We start from the raw sequence: 18817 nt of genomic DNA, 5'->3' as shown, positions 1-18817 counted from the left end.
ACAGATCAACATGCTTCTTGGTTTCCCTATCCCTATACATCACCATGTTTGCCATGGCGAATACTCCATACCAATCATCAAGAATCAACGTAAACATCAAACTAAGCCTCTCCCACAACACTACAACCGTCATCAAAGGCTAATTCCAATAATGATTTCACCAATCACACAATTCCTCGGCCTTTCTCTGTTATCTCTTATTCTATTCAATGCTCAATCACTTTCAAAAAAAACTCATATCTTAAACGACTACCTTACTGAAGTAAACCCAGATATCTGTGCAATCACAGAAACGTGGTTTAAACCTTCAGATTTAGCTCTGTTAAATCAACTACCAACTCAGCTTTATGATTTTTTCTCCATACCTAGAACCAAAAGAAAGGGAGGAGGTCTGCTTCTCGCAGCCAAGAAAGGTCTAAGAATATCTTTACAACATTCATATACCACATCAAAATTAGAGCTCTCTTTCTTTAAATCTGATCATTTACAAATTGGCCTAATCTACGCTCCACCAGGATCTTTAGATTCTGACCCTTCACCAGTCATTGAACTCTCTGCCAAATACTTCAACCCAGACAAACCTGCCATCTTACTGGGTGATTTCAACTTACATGTCGATGCTTCACCACAATCCCCAAATTGTGTTACCCTACTCTCGGCTCTCAACTACATGGGCTTCACACAAATTATAAAAGCCGCTACCCACAAAGCAGGTCACACTTTAGACCTTATTTTCATTAATCAGTGCATCTCAAACACAAATACAATCACATGTTCACCTGTCCCTTGGTCGGACCATCAAATCATCAACACGACTTCAAGCTTTCACAACATCCTCCACTTTCGTTCCCAAAAAACACTATTCAATTCAGGAAACCTTGTTCTACAGACCTTCTCATCAATCAGTTCACTAATGAATTATCACATCTCGATCTCTCCAACGCATCTACAGCCACCACCTCATGGTGCAACATCACCAAAAAGATCGCAGACATTACCTGCCCTTCCATCACAAAAGTAGTACAACCTTCGCCAGACAACAGGAAACCCTGGTTCACCCCAGAACTGAAGCTGCTTAAACAAGAGCTAAGAAATAAAGAACACACTTGGAGGAGAAACCCATCCCCCACAACATTAGCTATTTATAAAACCTCCCTCAATGCTTATAGGATCACCATACTGAGAACAAAGAGAGATTTTTTCTCAAAAAAAATACATCATTTCATATTTGATTCAAAAGCACTTTTCTCCTACGTTTCAGCTCTCACTAAACCATCACCTCCTACCATTCCTGATGATCAAGCACTCAACAAAGCATCAGAACTAGCAGAATACTTTAAGGATAAAATTGACAAACTGACTATCTCTTTCTCATCATCTTTTTCATATCCCCCTTTCCCTCACATTACCTCACCTCAACTAAATACAACGCTGGAAACTTTCGAGACCACTTCAGCACTTGAGATAGAAAACATACTTAAAAAATGAAACCGTCATCTCATCCCTTAGACACAATTCCTACTAACCTTCTCATCGCAATAAGAAACTCCATATCAAAACCAATTGCAGACATCATTAACTGCTCTCTCTCCCAGGGTCTAGTTCCTGACCAACTTAAATTAGCCATTCTCAAACCTCTACTTAAAAAACCTAACCTTCCAACCACAGATCCAGCTAACTTCCGCCCAATAGCTAATCTGCCATTGATCGCCAAAATTATGGAAAAGATAGTCAATAAACAACTATCTGAATATTTGGAAGAAAACAACATTCTTGTATCTTCCCAGTATGGCTTTCGGAAATCGTTAAGCACTGAATCTCTCCTTATCTCTCTTACCGATTCTATTCTATCTAATATGGACAAAAAACAACCACATCTTTTGATACTACTAGATCTCTCTGCAGCCTTTGACACTGTCAACCATTCATCTCTATTAAAATGTCTGGCAGATATAGGCATTAAAGGAACAGTCTTCAGCTGGTTCAAATCCTTCCTAGCAAATAGACAATTCAAAGTAAAGATTAACAACAAAGAATCACAACCGATCCCTTCCAACCGGGGGGTCCCTCAGGGTTCCTCCCTTTACCCTACCCTCTTCAACATTTACCTCTTACCTCTATGTCATCTACTTACTAAACTAAACCTAACTCACTATCTCTACGCGGATGACATCCAGATACTCATCCCAATCTCAGAATCCTTACAAAAAACCTTGGCTCACTGGAACAATTGTTTGCAACAGATCAATCATCTTCTCTCCAGCCTTTGCCTCATTCTTAACAACAACAAAACTGAGATCCTAATCATCAATCAAGACATCAACATCAAACTTCTAAACCCAACTGACCTACTCAACTCATCCACTCCCATATTAAATCACTCACCACATGTTCGAGATCTAGGTATCATGCTAGACAATCAGCTCAATTTTAAAAAATTCATAAGCACAACCACCAAAGACTGTTTTTATAAGTTACAAGTCTTAAAAAAATTGAAGCCTCTTCTTTATTTCAACGATTTTCGGATGGTCCTACAAGCCATTATTCTATCAAAAGTCGACTATTGCAATTCGCTTCTCTTTGGCCTTCCATATTCATCCATCAAACCCCTCCAAATGCTACAGAACTCTGCAGCCAGAATCCTTACCAATACGAATAAAAGAGATCACATCACCCCCATTCTCAAGCTCCTCCACTGGCTGCCTATAAAGCAAAGGATCCTATATAAAGTACTCACCGTAATTCATAAATCCATTCACAATATCTCTCCTCTTCAATTATGTAACCAACTACGCCCTCACTCCTCCTCTAGACCCATCAGAGGAGCATATAAAGGCACACTCTATGTACCTTCAACAAAATCCTCGCATCATAAACGTGCCATATCTACAGCAGGCCCCATTCAATGGAATGCGCTCCCACCAGACATTCGGCTTGAGTTCTGCCACTCTTCATTCAAAAAAAAACTTAAAACCTGGCTCTTTAGCCAAGCTTTTCCAGGACCATGATCATCATTTTTTCCCCTCCAACCAGCAAGAACATATCTTCTTCACAACCCCCCATTTTCCATACCACTACCTACTTCGGTATCTAATCTCTTGCTGCAGGACACTTGAGACTTTCTCACTTATACGTTATAATTTTTATGCTCAATAAGACCTGTCAACTTAATTGTTTAAGTCTTTTTTTTTTTTTTTCTCCTTTATCTTTTGGTCATCAATGTTACAACGTTATTGTTAAATTTTGAACTTATGTACACTGTTCCAAGTTTCATAACCTTGTTCTATGTAATGCCTTTTGGCAATTTTCATGTTCTGTTTCAATGTAAACCGATGTGATCTTTATTTCATATAGGAACACCGGTATATAAAAATCTAAAAATAAATAAATAAAAATAAATATTAACTTGTTCAAATCCTTTCATGATTTTGTAGACATCTATCATATCCCCCCCTCAGTTGTCTCTTCTCCAAACTGAATAGTCCTCTTTAGCCTTTCCTCACAGGGCAGGCGTTCCATGCCCCTTATCATTTTGGTCGCCCTTCTCTGCACTTTCTCCAGTGCAACTATATCTTTTTTGAGATGCGGTGACCAGAATTGTACACGGTATTCAAGATGCGGTCTCACCATGGAGCGATACAGAGGCATTATGACAACCATCCTTTTATTTGCCATTCCCTTCCTAATAATATCTAACATTCTGTTTGCTTTTTTGATCGCCACAGCACACTGAGCAGATGATTTCAATGTATTATCCACTATGACACCTAGATCTCTTTCCTCAGTGGTAACTCCTAAGATAGAACCTAACATTGTATAACTACAGCAAGGGTTATTTTTTCCTATATGCTTCACTTTGCACTTGTCCATGTTAAATTTCATCTGCCAGTTGAGAGCCCAATCTTCCAGGCTCGCAATGGTCTTCTTGCAATTCATCACAAGCCACTTGATATTTAACTACTCTGCATAATTTTGTGTCATCCGCAAATTTGATCACTTCATTCATTGTACCCCTTTCCAGATTATTTATAAATATATTAAAAAGCACTGGTCCAAGTACAGAAACCTGAGGCACTCCACTGTTTACCTTTTTACACTGTGAAAACTGACCATTTAATCTGTTTCCTGTCTCTTAACCAGTTTCTAATCCACAAAAGGACATCACCTCCTATCCTATGACTTTTTAGTTTTCTGAGAAGCCTCTTATGCGGGACTTTGTTGGACGCCTTCTGAAAATCCAAATACACTCATCTACCGGCTTACCTTGGTCCACATGTTTATTCACCCTTTCAAAAACATTATAAGATATTTGTGAGGCAAGACTTCCCTTGGGTAAATCCATGGTGGCTGTATCCCATCAAACCATGTCTATCTAAATGTTTTGTGATTTTATTCTTTGTAACAGTTTCCACAAATTTTCCTAGCTCTGAAATCAGGTTCATTGGTCTACAGTTTTCAGGATCACCCCTGGAACCCTTTTCAAATGTTGGGGTTACATTGGCCATCTTCCATTCTTCAGGTACAATGGATGAATTTAATGTTAGGTTACAAACTAAGGGGCGGATTTTAAAAAGCCGTCGCGCACCGGGCCTATTTTAAAAAGGCCTGGTGACGCGACTAAAGCCCCAGGGCGCGTCTAAATCCCAGGCCTTTGGGAAAGGGGCGGGGAGGGGCGGGGTGGTGCAGGGGGCGGGGTGGAGCCAGAGGCCTCTGGCACAGTGGCTATTTGCTGCTGTGTTGGAGGATTGCGTGCCGGCCAGGTAAAACAATTTTTGGGGGGGGCCTAGATCAGGGAAAGGGGATGGGTTGGTTAGGGGAAGGGAGGTTAGAGTAAGGGTTTGGGAAGTTCCCTCCCAGGCTGCGGGTGAAGGCCGCGGGTGTCGGTATGTGCAGGGTGCACAATTGCACACGCATGTTATAAAATTGGGTGTCCATGTGTGCGCACATGTTTATAAAACCTGCCCCTAATTGAAATAGGTCTGAAATTTCATTTTTGAGTTCCTTCAGAACTCTGGGGGTATACCATCCGGTCCAGGTGATTTATTACTCTTCAGTTTGTCGATCAGGCCTACCACATCTTCCAGATTCACGGTGATTTGGTTCAGTTCATCTAAATCATCACCCATGAAAACCTTCTTTGGAATGGGTCTCTCTCCAACATCCTCTTCAGCAAACACCAAAGCAAAGCAATTGTTTAATCTTCCATGATGGCCTTATCTTCCCTAAGTGCCCCTTTAACCCCTCGAACATCTAATAGTCCAACCAACTTGCTCACAGGCTTTCTGCTTCGGATATATTTTAAAAAGTTTTTATTGTGAGTTTTTGCCTCCACGGCCATCTTCTTTTCAAATTCTCTCTTAGCCTGTCTTATCAATGTCTTACATTTAACTTGCCAATGCTTATGCTTTATCCTATTTTCTTCTGATGGATCCTTCTTCCAATTTTTGAATGAAGATCTTTTGGCTAAAATAGCTTCTTTCACCTCACCCTTTAACCACGATGGGATTAATTTTCCCTTCCTTTCACCTTTCTTAATGTGTGGAATACATCTGGACTGTGTTTCTTGGATGGTATTTTTTAACCATCCTAGAAGCACACCTGTTGCACACTTTTTACCTTTGCAGCTGCACCTTTCAGTTTTTTGAAAACTATTTTTCTCATTTTATCAAAGTTTCCCTTTTGAAAGTTTAGCAAAGAGGAGGTTGGAAACTACAGCCTTGGTGGTGGGAAAATTAATGGATACTCTGCATCAACAGTTGAAGGCTTATTGGTTAAGTGTAGTAACTGCCACACCAGCATGTTACGCCCATGCATTCATTTCTTCATTTCCATCCTGTAGTCTTTTAGGATCCACAGTGTTTAACCCATGCACCTTTGAATTCTTTCACTGTTTTCATCTTCACTGCCTCCACCGGATGTAGGATTGGGTTGGGGGCTGTGGAAGGATAGAGAGAATGGAGGGAGTGAGATTGTTGGTGACTCGGGAGTTGGCAGAGGGAGGGGGGGGGGGGAGGGGAGTTGGAAGTGGAAAGGGGGCTGAGGGAGCGGGACTGAATTCCCAACTATAAATGTCACCGCACGCCATTGAAGTGTGATAAACCAGAAAAGCTTAGAATTAAGAAGGTGGAAGAAAAAGAAGTGTAAGCTTGCTGAAGGGATATTGGAAGAGATAATATCCTGTCATATAGGATTCAACTATAGGGCTAGACCTACAGAGTTAGAGACAGGAAAATATAAGGGTAAGGTGTCTGGGAAGAAGGATCTCCCCAATCGATTGGCAGAAATCTTATGGGGAAAAGTAAGGCTGGAGTTTCAACTGAAGGAGACTCTGAGCCAGCTGGAATCTGAAAGGAAACAGCGGGAGCAGTTAACCCAGTTTCTGAGACATTTCACTAACCAGCATAAGGTGGTCTCTGAAATGGTGACAGAAGAGTGGAAAAAAACTGAAGGAAAGATGCAGGAGTTTCAAGTTAAACTTCAGGAGAGCGATCAAGCCCAAATAGTGCTAAAAGAGAGGGTCAGGCAGGTTACTAAAGAGCTTGAAGTGATGAGGGCCAGGGGAGCTGAAGAAACTGTACAGAAGAACAGTGCTCTTAAAAAGGTACAAGATCTGCAAGCCCAGTGGTGACAGAATTACAAGAAAGGCTGCAGGCAGAGAAGACTTGTTGTAAAAGAGATGAGGAGCAGGGCAAAAAAGTGAGCCAGCTGATGGAGCCAGTGAAGCTATAAATAGAGGAGAGTGAGCAAGCTAAGAGAGAGTATGCAGAAGAAGTTGCTCAATTAAAGGAAGAGATATGGCAGATAAAAAAGTAAGCCAAGGTAGTGGAAGCTGAGAATCCACTCCCGGAAGCCCAGGTTGCTCAGAGAAATAAATGGCTACGCTGATGGCTGAAATACATACGATTGTAGCCGAGATGACCCAAGTGGAACGTGAACTGCCTTGCATTCTGTGGTGGATTTCTCTGGTTTGAATTCACAACGGACTGAGATAGTTTTGGGGTATGTTTTGAATAAGCCTGCAGTTATAACTTTGGATCTTATTTGGGAGGCAATAGCAATAGGGATGTGAATCGGGCTTCGGACGATTGAAAATATCATCGATATTTTCAAAATCGTCAGAAATCAGGGGCTCCCCCAAAACGATAGGAAAACCCCACGATATTGATCGTGGGGGTTCCCTTATCGTTTTGGGGGAGGGCGGGAAAAACGGCACACAAAAATAACCCCTAAACCCACCCCGACCCTTTAAAACTAACCCCTTAGCTTCCCCCACCCTTCCAACGCCCCCAAAAACTTTTTACAGGTACCTGGTGGTCCAGTGGGGGTCCCGGGAGCTATCTCCCGCTCCAGGTCATCCTCCCGCTCCCGGGCTGTCGGCTGCCACTAATCAAAATAACGCCGATGGCCCTTTGCCCTTACCATGTGACAGGGTATCCGTGCCATTGGCCGGACCCTGTCACATGGTAGGAGCACTGGATAGCCAGCGCCATCTTGTGCTCCTACCATGTGACAGGGACTGACCAATGGCACCAGTAGCCCCTGTGACATAGTAAGGGCAAAGGCTATCGGCACCATTTTGATTACTGGCAGCCGATGGCCCGAGTACAGGAGATCGCTCCCGGATCCCTGCTGGACCACCAGGGGTTTTTGGCAAGTCTTGGGGGACCCTCCTGACCCCCACAAGACTTGCCAAAAGTCCAGCAGGAGTCCGGGAGCGACCTTCTGCACTCGGACCGTCAGCTGCCAGTATTCAAAATGGCGCCGATAGCCTTTGACCTTACTATGTCACAGGGGCTACCGGTGCCATTGGTCAGCCCCTGTCACATGGTAGGAGCACAAGATGGCGCCAGCCATCCAGTGCTCAAGTTTGGTGGGAAAAAGTATATTCTACTGAAACCCCTGTGGTGCTTGAGCCTGGATAACAGTTCCGGAAGCGATATCTGTTGAGAACGGGGTGTTTAGTGTGCCCATGGGCCTCAGCCCGACCCCGGACGGATCCAGAACCGGACCGAGGGTTGATGGCGCGTTCCACCATGGCAGAACACGGTCTTACCCTCCGCCAGGCCTGCAAGCTCCCAAGACCAACAACAGGAAGATGTTGGAATGTGAATGGTCCTCCGACCATTCCGAGCCCTTTCAGACCTACCGCTTGGATCGGCATGGAGTAGCAGGCCTGGCCTGAGGATGAGGGCAGATGGGCCTTGACACGTAGACATGACAGCAGACTCGAAGCAACGGCATCGTGGACAAAGACTTAACAGGACCGATGCAACAGCATCGCGGACGAAGACTTACCACAGCTGATGCGAAGACATCATGGACCAGTGGTCGATGCGACGGCATCCCAAACCAGGGTTGATACGACAACATCAGGAACAAGACATGATACCAAGAGTGATGCAATGGCATCCATGACGAGACGAGGAACAGACGAAGTCCAGACGAGAAGCTGGGCGGAAGGACTTTGGCACTGTCTCTCAGGGCACCCTACTCAGGCCACCCGCGGGACTGAGTTGCGGACCACCCTGTCCCACTGCACGCCCTACACAGCCCGAGGAGGCTGGTCATGGACCACGCTGGGAGCGGGACAAGTACAGAGAAGTATAAAAAATTTGAAATACAATAATTGACCATGGGTAGAATTGATGCTTGAACTAACATCCTGAAGTCAGGCTTCTCTAAAAGATGGCCACAGAGAACTCATAGCTTATAGAAACCAGATTTGAGCACACTTCTTACAGGTGGATGAAAAGGCAAAAAAGAGTCGAACATTTTTTTGTTCCTGAGTTCAAACGTTTCTTGTTACTATACTTTACTATGTTCAATTTGCTCTTTGTTCGATTGTTTTATGTAAAGCTCCCCCCCCCCCTTTTTTTTTGGGCATTTTTCACTGTTTTATATAAACCGGAGTGATTTGTATTTCATACAAGAACCTCGGTATATAAACATTATAAATAAATAAAATGATGCCAAGGTTGAGGATGGAGGTGTTAAGTGAGAAAGCAGTTTTCTACATAGTAACTGAAGAATGTTGGATCTTAGCGGAAGAACGCTGGATCAAAATGCACTGCATTTTAGCAAGATTCAGTGACAGTTTATTAAAGAATAACCATTTCTTGATGGTAAGCACGCACAGATTAACAAGTTCCAATGTCTTTTGATCAAACATGAATGAAAAACTAAATCTCATCAGCGTACAATTTGTATCCCTTGCACAGCCCAGCCAGAACCTTACACAAGGGGGCCAGATAAAGACTGAACAGCATGGCTGACAGAGCTGAGCCTTGTGGTAACCGGGTCACAATTTTTTATGTTAATCTTAGGAAACCCCGAGACATTGTGTACTGGGAAATCCTGGTCTACTTATACTGTAGGAAGTTTATAATTTGTTTATTTAGGTCCCCTTCATTTTTTGATCAAGTACATTTACTTCAAAAAAAATTTTTTTCTTGAACTTTCTTTGGTAACTAGAGTTTCTTATGGGTAAAATGCATTTAGCATTTTAAATTTGTGTTTACATTTTAAAATGTTTATATATGTAAAAAATTAGGGAAGAGGAATAGCCTAGTGGTTAGAGCAGTGGGCTATGAAGCAGGAGACCAGGGGTCAAGTCACTCCTTGTGACCTTGGGCAAGTCACTTTACCCTACATTGCCTCAGGTACAAAATTTAGATTGTAAGCCCTCTGGGGATAGGGAAATACCTACAGTACCTGAATGTAAACCGATGTGATATCTCAGAACAAATGTTGGTAAATAAAAAAATATAAACAACTGTGCAATTTAGTTTTCAGACCTTTTGAAAACATGCTCCTCTGTGCAAAATGCTACTAGTGTGTTTGGCAATGCTCCTATCTTTGGCTCCCCAGTACAACTATCATTGTATTATTTGTGCTGGCTTCTGAATACAGATAGCTATGTAGATTTTCATATCTGTGATCTCACTGGGCCAGGTTTACGAAAGGGTTTTCCCTAGTTTGGACCAGATGTACTAACCATTTTCCTATTAACACAGAGAGGGCAACTTTGAATAGCTTGCATTGTTTGCAATATACGTAAGTTTTAGTCTGCATAAATTGCAACCAATTTTCAAAGAGAAGCTACCCACACATTGTTTACATTTGAAAATTAGTAGTTGCACAATACATGCATTAAAAATAGCTGCATAATTTTTACCTGCTACTATATTTGTATGGTGGCCCAGTGGGGGAAAAATAGTACATGTTTATTTGCAAATTGAATGTATGCATACTGGTTTACTCCCTCAATATAAATACACCTATGGGAATGCCTCTTTTTAATCTGGCTAAAAATTATAGGTCTGATTTTCAAAAGGATTTATACTCCCAAAAATGGGTTTACACAAGTAAATGCACTTTAATTGTGTAAATGGGCATTTGAAAATTGCTACACTAGTATGTTACATTTACATATGTAAATTCTTTAAAAATTTACCTGAGTATGTCCTTTTAGATGGGTAGAAGAAGATGATTTTCAGACTGACTAATTTACCCATGTAAATGGCTTTGAAAATTGCCCTGTCAATGGGAGAAAACCTTTAGTACATAGACCCTTTTGTGTGTATGAGAAAAATGCATAATATATCTGGTCCATTGTGCTGCATTTTATCCTAATACTACTGAGATCTGAGTGACTCCTGTTGTGGTTATTTTATTATGCATCTTAATGTTTTAAAACTGTTTTTGTTGTGTTATAAAAAGGAGAAAAATACAGGGAAGACCATATGTTCAAAGGCTAATTACATGCATGTGTATATGAAAAAGAATGAGTCATCATGTTTTAATTATAGTATAAAGCCAACTGATGTCTAGTCAGCAAACAGTTTTATTTAATAGTTTATTTGTTAGTCACTGAAAACACCCATTTGTCTTATGGAAAAGGAGAAGAAGGTAACCACCTCCAGTGATTAATGAACTAAAATATGGAAATTCATAGATGGAAGTAGGAAGAAAATATAGAAAATAAGAATAGATTATGCACTATGAAGACAGACAGTAGAGCATACTTACTGAAGCTTAGCATGCATGCTAAGGCCATTTAGCATGTACTTTCAAACTGGTGCACAAGCACACATTTGCACACATACATCAGCCTGCACCCAGGGCCGCAGCTGTTTTATAACATACACACACACATGCACGCATGCTATAAAATAGTCTGGCCATGTGCACGTGTGCCACATTTTAACTGGCTGCATGAATGTGCGTGCAAATCCTGCTTCTACCACATAAATCATGAGATTTTAAAAGTGGCATGCGCCAATGCCATTGCCAGTTAAACCAGTTTGTCCCCAATTTACCTAGTTAAGGGGTAGGTCCTCCAACACCCCCCCCCCCCCCCCATGTAGCCCCAACCCTTAAAACCCCACAGATCTACCTGTTTTTCTTTATTTTATAACTTACACCACCTCTATTGCAGAAGTAAACGTCAGTGGTAGAGGAACTAGGCGTGTGCCCAGGGGCGTATTTATGCACACGCCTCTAGGTCGCGCTTCAAAAAGGCCATTCCCTGCCCCTTTTGAAAATTTTGGAGATATGCGCACTGCAGGAGATACATGCATATCTGGGCAGCTTTTAAAATCTTCTTGGCATGTGCAAATCTGATTTAGTCGCACATTTCCTAATTAATGCACACACCGGTATAATAAGGGAGAGAGTGAATTAGTCCCTGCCTGCTCTCTACCAGCACAGACAGTCCTCAGCAGAGCTAGGATAAGGATTAGAAAGCCCAAGTTAAGAAGAGAAGACTGGGAAAACTTCAGTTCCCAGGATGCTTAATGATGGGAAGTATCTCTTGACCCAAGCAGGGAACGGAGCAACCAGCGGGCAGTCTGAAACAGGTCTGTGAATAACTTTGCAGGTTGCAATTAGCATGGCAGCTATGACAAGAAAGGGCAGCTAGAGACCAAGGGGTATTAACGGCTCAGCCCATGAAACTGGAGGAGATTACAGAGCTAGGAGATGAGATCCTAGAACATTCGTGCTGGCTTCTCCTTTTTTTGGGTGGGCCAAGAATCTTCCTCATGCCAGCAGCTTTTGCTCTAGTCTGTGCCAGGAGAGATGGTTCTTTGCAGTCAACTTACCTTTGGTGTATTGTGGTGGAGGAGGAAGTGCTAACTGACAGAGTGCTGCTCCTGCTTACACTACTTTCTGAGGTAGCCTCTGTTTCCTCTAGTGCAGTGGTTCTCAACCCTGTCCTGGGGACCCCCCCAGCCAGTCGGGTTTTCATGATATCCACAATGAATATGCATGAGAGAAAATTTGCATGTTATGGAGGCAGTATCAGTTTCTGTGGTACTCCACTAATGATCTTTCTCCATTTGCTCTGTACTTCCCCCATCCCTTCTTCCTTTTTTCCACCTCACAGTTCCCTTTTTTCAACATACCAAACTAATGGCATGAGCAAACAATCCCACTCTTGAGATCCCAATCCAAGAAAAGACTTTCAGGCTTGGCATCTGGATAATAATAATGAGGATTTTTGCATTCTTGTTTCCAAAGCCTGCATCCTGCAGCTCTGAAGTGATGATGGCATGGTTGTGAGCTCCAGGAACCAACATCCTTACCTGACTTTCCCTGGCAGCCCCGCAGAACCCAGTGACTTCCTCCCCCTGAGCTGCACCACTCTCCATATTGGCCAAAAACTCCTTATGGATGTGCTGCAACTTCTCGCTCTGTTGTCAGCCCAGGCTATCCCTACACAAGTAGCTCTTAATACCAGCAATTCATAATGTAGTCAATCCCTAGCAGCTTTACACCACTATGCCCTGTTCCTGCTCCTCTGGCATGCTGCCAGTTGCACTTATTTATTTAAACATTTTTCTATACCGTCATTAAGTTATTTACCATCATAACGGTTTACAAAGAGGCACATATAATAATAAGTAGCTAGTATTTTACAAAAAAGGTGCAAGTAATGTCCGGTAACATAAAATTATTTAAAGACTAGTTGATTAATGACATATATTACCTATGGATACATGTCTCATGGGTGGAGCACATGTGATTCATTCTAAACTTTTCAATTGTTTTACGATTATCAGTGTGATAAGAATAATTTCCAGGTAGGCACCTGGAGATTGTGGGGTAGATTTTTAAAGTTATGCGCGGGTGTAGATTTGTTCACGCAACCCGGCACGAACAAATCTACGCCCGATTTTATAACGTGCGCACGCTGCCATGCACGTTATAAAATCCAGGGTTGGCGCGCGCAGGGGGGTGCACAATTGTGCAACCTGCGCGCGCCAAACCGAGCAGCATCCTGCCTCCGTTCACTCTGAAATCGAAGCAGCCTCAGAGGTAACTTTTTTCTGGCCCCCCCACCTTCCCCTCCCTTCCCTTACCCCCAGCACTAACTAAATCCCCCCTCCTACCTTTACGCCTGCCCGAGGCAGGCTGCCGGCGCGCCATTCCCCGGCCCAGGGGCTGGTTCGGAGGCCTCGGCCACGCCCCTGGAATGGCACCATGCCCACAGCCCCACCCCCACCTCCAGAACGCCCCGAATGCCGGACCATCCCCGACATGCCCCCCCAAACAAAGCCCTGGGACTAACGCGCATCCCTGGGCTTTTCGCGCGCCGGCAGCCTATGCAACATAGGCACGCAAGTCCCCTGCACACGTAAATAAGGCTGGATTTATGCGCACAGGGCTTTTAAAATCTGCCCCTATATGTTGGGTGCATGCAGCCAGTTGTACCTTACTTATTTTCACTGTTCTCTTTGTAAAAGGCTTGTTTGAAAAGCCAGGTTTTCAGATTTGTTTTAAACAGTTTGAAATTTCTCTGTAGTCTTAGTTCTAAAGGCATAGGGGCAGATTTAAAAAAAATACACGAGCGCGTACTTTTGTTCGCGCACCCGGCACGAACAAGAGTATACCAGATTTTAATAGATACGCGCGTAGCCGCTCGTATCTTTTAAAATCCAGGGTCGGCGCGCACAAGAGGGTGAACATTTGTGCACCTTGCACGCGCACTGCCCGTTCCCTCCAAGGCCGCTCCGAAATCGAAGTGGCCTCGGAGAGAACTTTCCTTCCGCCTCCCCCCACCTTCCCCTACCTAACCCCCCCTACCTTTATTATAAAAGTTATGCCTCCCTTACGTGCGTACCCCTTTGAAAATCTGCCCCATAGTGTTCCATAAAATGGGACCTGCCAGTGATAGTGCTCGCTCCCTTACCTGGGTTAGTCTTGCCGTTTTTACTGACGGAATAGTTAAGAGAACTTTGTTTGCCGATCTTAAATTTCTATGTGGTACATGTACTCGTGGTGCTGTGTTCAGCCATTCTGCTTTTTCGTCGTGGATCAGTTTGTGTATGGTGCACAGTGCTTTGAATTTAACTCTTTGCTCGATTAGTAGCCAATGTAGTTTCGCTAGTGAATCTGTAATGTGATCCCTTTTTGTTTTGCCTGTGAGAACTCTAGCCGCAGAGTTTTGTAATATTTGCAGTGGTCTTATCGATGTATAAGATAATCCTAGCAACAGTGCGTTGTAGTAATCGGTGCTCGCAAATATTAGTGCTTGAAGTACTGTGTGAAAGTTTGATAATGTCAGCATTGGTTTTAGTTTCCTAAGTACCATTAATTCGGCATACCCTTCTTTGACTTTTAGTGATATGTGCTGTTTGAGATTTAGTTCTGTGTCTATTATCACGCCGAGGTATTTGAGTTGGTGGTAGCAGTAAAATGCGCTTTTGCTGCTGCTACTATAAAACAGAGTACCATCCTTTTACCATTGCTATCAAAGGCCAGATTAAATTCGGCCAAGGGCTACATCCAGCTCTCAGGCCATAGTTTGTGAACTCCTGATATATATAGATATAGTGTATGTATGTGTGTATGTGTATATATATATATATATATATATATAGTGTATGTATGTGTGTGTGTATATATATATATATATATACATACACACACACACACACACACACACACACACACACACACATACATACATACATACATACATTATATATATATAATATGGGTGCTTAGTCACTATACCTGAGAACTTCTGAGTTGTAGTAAGTCACAGCTCCCTGAGTTGTGTACCCTTACTCTACCCTCAGCTGAGTCCCAAGTCCAGCAATTATAGCTACAGACTGTTTAGTGTGTTGCAGCCCCTCTCCAGTTTCTCTCCACATTTTGCCTACAGTGTCTGCTCTAAACTCACCCTCCTCTCCTGTTCCCTGAAAGCTTACCGAGGAAGGGGAGTAGCTGGAGGTGTAAACAGAGACTTGGAACTTTCAAGTGTTTCCCCAGAGGCCTGAAAATTGATACAAATTCCCCAAGTCTCCATGTGAAATCGGCAGAGTTCCCAGGTATGCTAATCACCTTTAAGCCCTTATATCAGCACTTGCTGCAACACATTGACAGGTTTAGGTTTTTGCCAGTTCTAGGCATTGCTGTCTCCTCCTTTTCCTGGACAATAGGAATCAGAAAGTCTAAGGCACAGCTCCATAGCTTCCTGCAGCAGCTCTGAGGTAAATTCTGTGGCAAGAATTAGAAAATGTAGTAGTACACTGGCAAACATTACTATCTTTTATATTCACCCCTTTAGCACCACATCTCCTCCCCAAAGCATTTCCCCCTCCCATTTAATTTCACAATACTCATCTTATGTTTTCCAGTCTGACTCCCTCCTCCTATTATCCCCTCGTACTCATCCTCTCTGAGTCACGCTTAACCCATGTCATTCCCTTGCACGCTGTCCCCTTCTCAGGTCTCTCCCATATACCCTACCCATCACCTCTTCTGGCTCTCAACCCCATCTCTATGTGTGTCTCTCTCTGTCACCTTTCCAAACCTTAAGAAATTGCCATGCTGGGTCAGACCAAGGGTCCATCAAGCCCAGTATCCTGTTTCCAACAGAGGCCAAACCAGGCCATAAGAACCTGGCAAGTGCCCAAACACCAAAAAGATCCCATACTACTGATGCCAGTAATAGCAGTAGCTTTCCGTAAGTCAACTTGATTAATAGTAGTTAATGGACTTCTCCTCCAAGAACTTATCTAAATATTTTTTTTACTCAGCTACACTAACTGCACTAACCCAGGGTCGTTGCAAGGGTCTGTAGCACCCCAGGCACACCAATATAATGTTGGCCCCACTCCTCCTAAACCTACTCTGAGTTGAATGTGCCCTCTGACAGTGATCAATATATAGAAGTGGAGGAGCTGCCTAGTGGTTAGAGCAGTGAGCTACAACTCAGGGAAACCAGTGTTCAAATCCTGCTGACGCTCCTTGTGACCTTGGACAAATCACTTTACTCTCTGTTGCCTCAGGTACAAAAATTAGATTCTAAGCCCTCTGGGGATAAGGAAATATCTCTAGTTCCTAAATGTAAATCTGCTTTGATGTACACTTTAAAGTACCAAAAAGCAGAATATAAATAAATAAATTATGGTCACTTTCTTACAGTGTATTCTCTCTCCCTCTCCTGTGATCCTTCTTTCACATTTTGAAAATAGCGCTCTCATATAGCCCGGTGACCTGCCACTCTAGGCAACTGACAGGTTCTGCCTAATGGTTGCACCAGCCCTGCACTAACCACATCCTCTGGCAACAAATCCCAGCACTTAATTGTGCATTGAGTAAAAAATAATTTTTTTCCAATTAGTTTTAAATGTGCTACTTGCTAGCTTCATGGAGAGCCTCCTAGTCCTTCTATTATCCGAAACAGCAAATAACTGATTCACATTTACCCATTCTAGACCTCTCATGATTTTAAAGACCTCTATCACATCCCCGCCTCAGCCGTCTCACCAAGCTGAACAGCCCTAACCTCTTTAGCCTTTCCTCATAGAGGAGCTGTTCCATCCCATTTATCATTTTGGTCGCCCTTCTCCAGTTCAACTATATCTTTTTTTTGAGATGCAGCAACCAGAACTGTACATAATACTCAATGTGCGGTCTCACCATGGAGTGATACAGAGGCATTATGACATTTTCCGTTTTATTCACCATTCCCTTCCTAATAATTCTTAACATTCTGTTTGCTTTTTTGACTGCTGCAGCACACTGAGCCGATTTCAATGTATTATCCAATATGATGCCCAGTTTTCTTTCCTGGTTGGAGGCTCCTCATATGGAACCTAACATTGTTTTCTACAGCATGGGGTATTTTTCCCTATATGTATCACATGCACTTGTCCACATTAAATTTCATTTGCTATTTGGATGCCCAAATTTCCACTCTCACAAGGTCCTCCTGCAATTTATCACAATTAACTTGTGATTTAACTACTCTGAATAATTTTATATCATCTACAAATTTGATTACCTTACTCGTCGTATTCCTTTCCAGATCATTTATAAATATATTGAAAAGCACTGGTCCAAGTACAGAGCCCTGAGGCACTCCACTGTCTACCCTTTTCCACTGAGAAAATTGACCATTTAATCCTATTCTCTGTTTCGTCTTTTAACAAGTTTGTAATCCACGAAGGTACATCGCCTCCTGCCCCATGACTTTTTAGTTTTCTTAGAAGCCTCTCATGGGAGACTATCAAATGCCTTCTGAAAATCCAAATACACTTCATCTACTGGTTCACCTTTATCCACATATTTATTAATCCCTTCAAAAAAATGAAGCAGATTTGTGAGGCAAGACTTCCCTTGGGTAAATCCATGCTGTGTTCCATTAAACCATGTCTTTCTATATGCTCTGTGATTTTGATCTTTAGAATAGTTTTCGCTATTCTTCCCAGCATTGAAGTCAGGCTCACTGGTGTACAGTTTCCTGGATCGCCCATGAAACCCTTTTTAAATATTGGGTTTACATTAGCCACCCTCCAGTCCTCAGATGCAATGGATGATTTTAATGATAGGTTATAAATTTTAACTAATAGATCTGAAATATCATTTTTGAGTTCCTTCAAAACTCTGGGGTGCATACCATCTGGTCCAGGTGATTTGCTACTCTTTAGTTTGTCAATATGGCCTACTACATCTTCCAGGTTCACAGTGATTTGGTTCAGTTCATCTGACTCATCACCCTTGAAAACCATCTCTGGAACTGGTATCTCCCCAACATCCTCATTAGTAAACACAGAAGCAAAGACTTCAAGGAAATGGGGGAGGAAATGTCATTCACCTTCTCCTTGTGCTCCCCCATCATTCAACTGCTGCCTCACCTCCCCCCTACCATTCACCCTTCTCATACTGTCCAGGCATTCATTCCCTTCTCATCTCATTTCCCTTTTAGCCTTCATCTCCTCCTCCTCCTCCTCTCTGCCCCTTCTGCTCCCCGCTGAGTCCTGAGTCCCAGGAACTGCAACAAGATGCTAGGTGTACTCCAACCCTTCCTGTCCCCAGATAAAATGCAGTACATGAAGAGACTATATCATGGAAGGGAATAGCTCTTTTCTGCTTTGTCTGCTCCAGTGTCACTCCTTTGCTCCTGCTCCCTGCACAGGAGAGGGGTTGGATCAGTTGCTTAGGGATGTGCAGAGCAAAAGTTTAAGTTCTTATGTCCATATGTCCAAAGGGGGTCCCATTTGCAGTCAATATGGACATAAACAGAATTCAATGAGTTGAGTATATGTCCATATGTGCAAATAAAAATTTAAACCCCTCACCCTCCTTAATCCCCCCCCCCCCCCCCAAGACTTACCACAACTCCCTGGTGGTCCAGCGGGGTCAGGACGCCATTTCTGACCAACTTTGCAAGGAGCACGTGACGTCACGTCGGAGTGACGCGGCGTCATGTGATTCCCCGCGGGGGTCGCTTCCGGGATCCTCGTTCGGCCCAAAAGGAACTTTTGGCCAGCTTGGGGGGGCCTCCTGACACCCCCAAGCTGGC

This window comes from Rhinatrema bivittatum, chromosome 9, assembly GCF_901001135.1.
Source record: "Rhinatrema bivittatum chromosome 9, aRhiBiv1.1, whole genome shotgun sequence".
In the NCBI taxonomy this organism is placed as follows: Eukaryota; Metazoa; Chordata; class Amphibia; order Gymnophiona; family Rhinatrematidae; genus Rhinatrema; species Rhinatrema bivittatum.
This window is presented reverse-complemented; position numbering follows the sequence as displayed.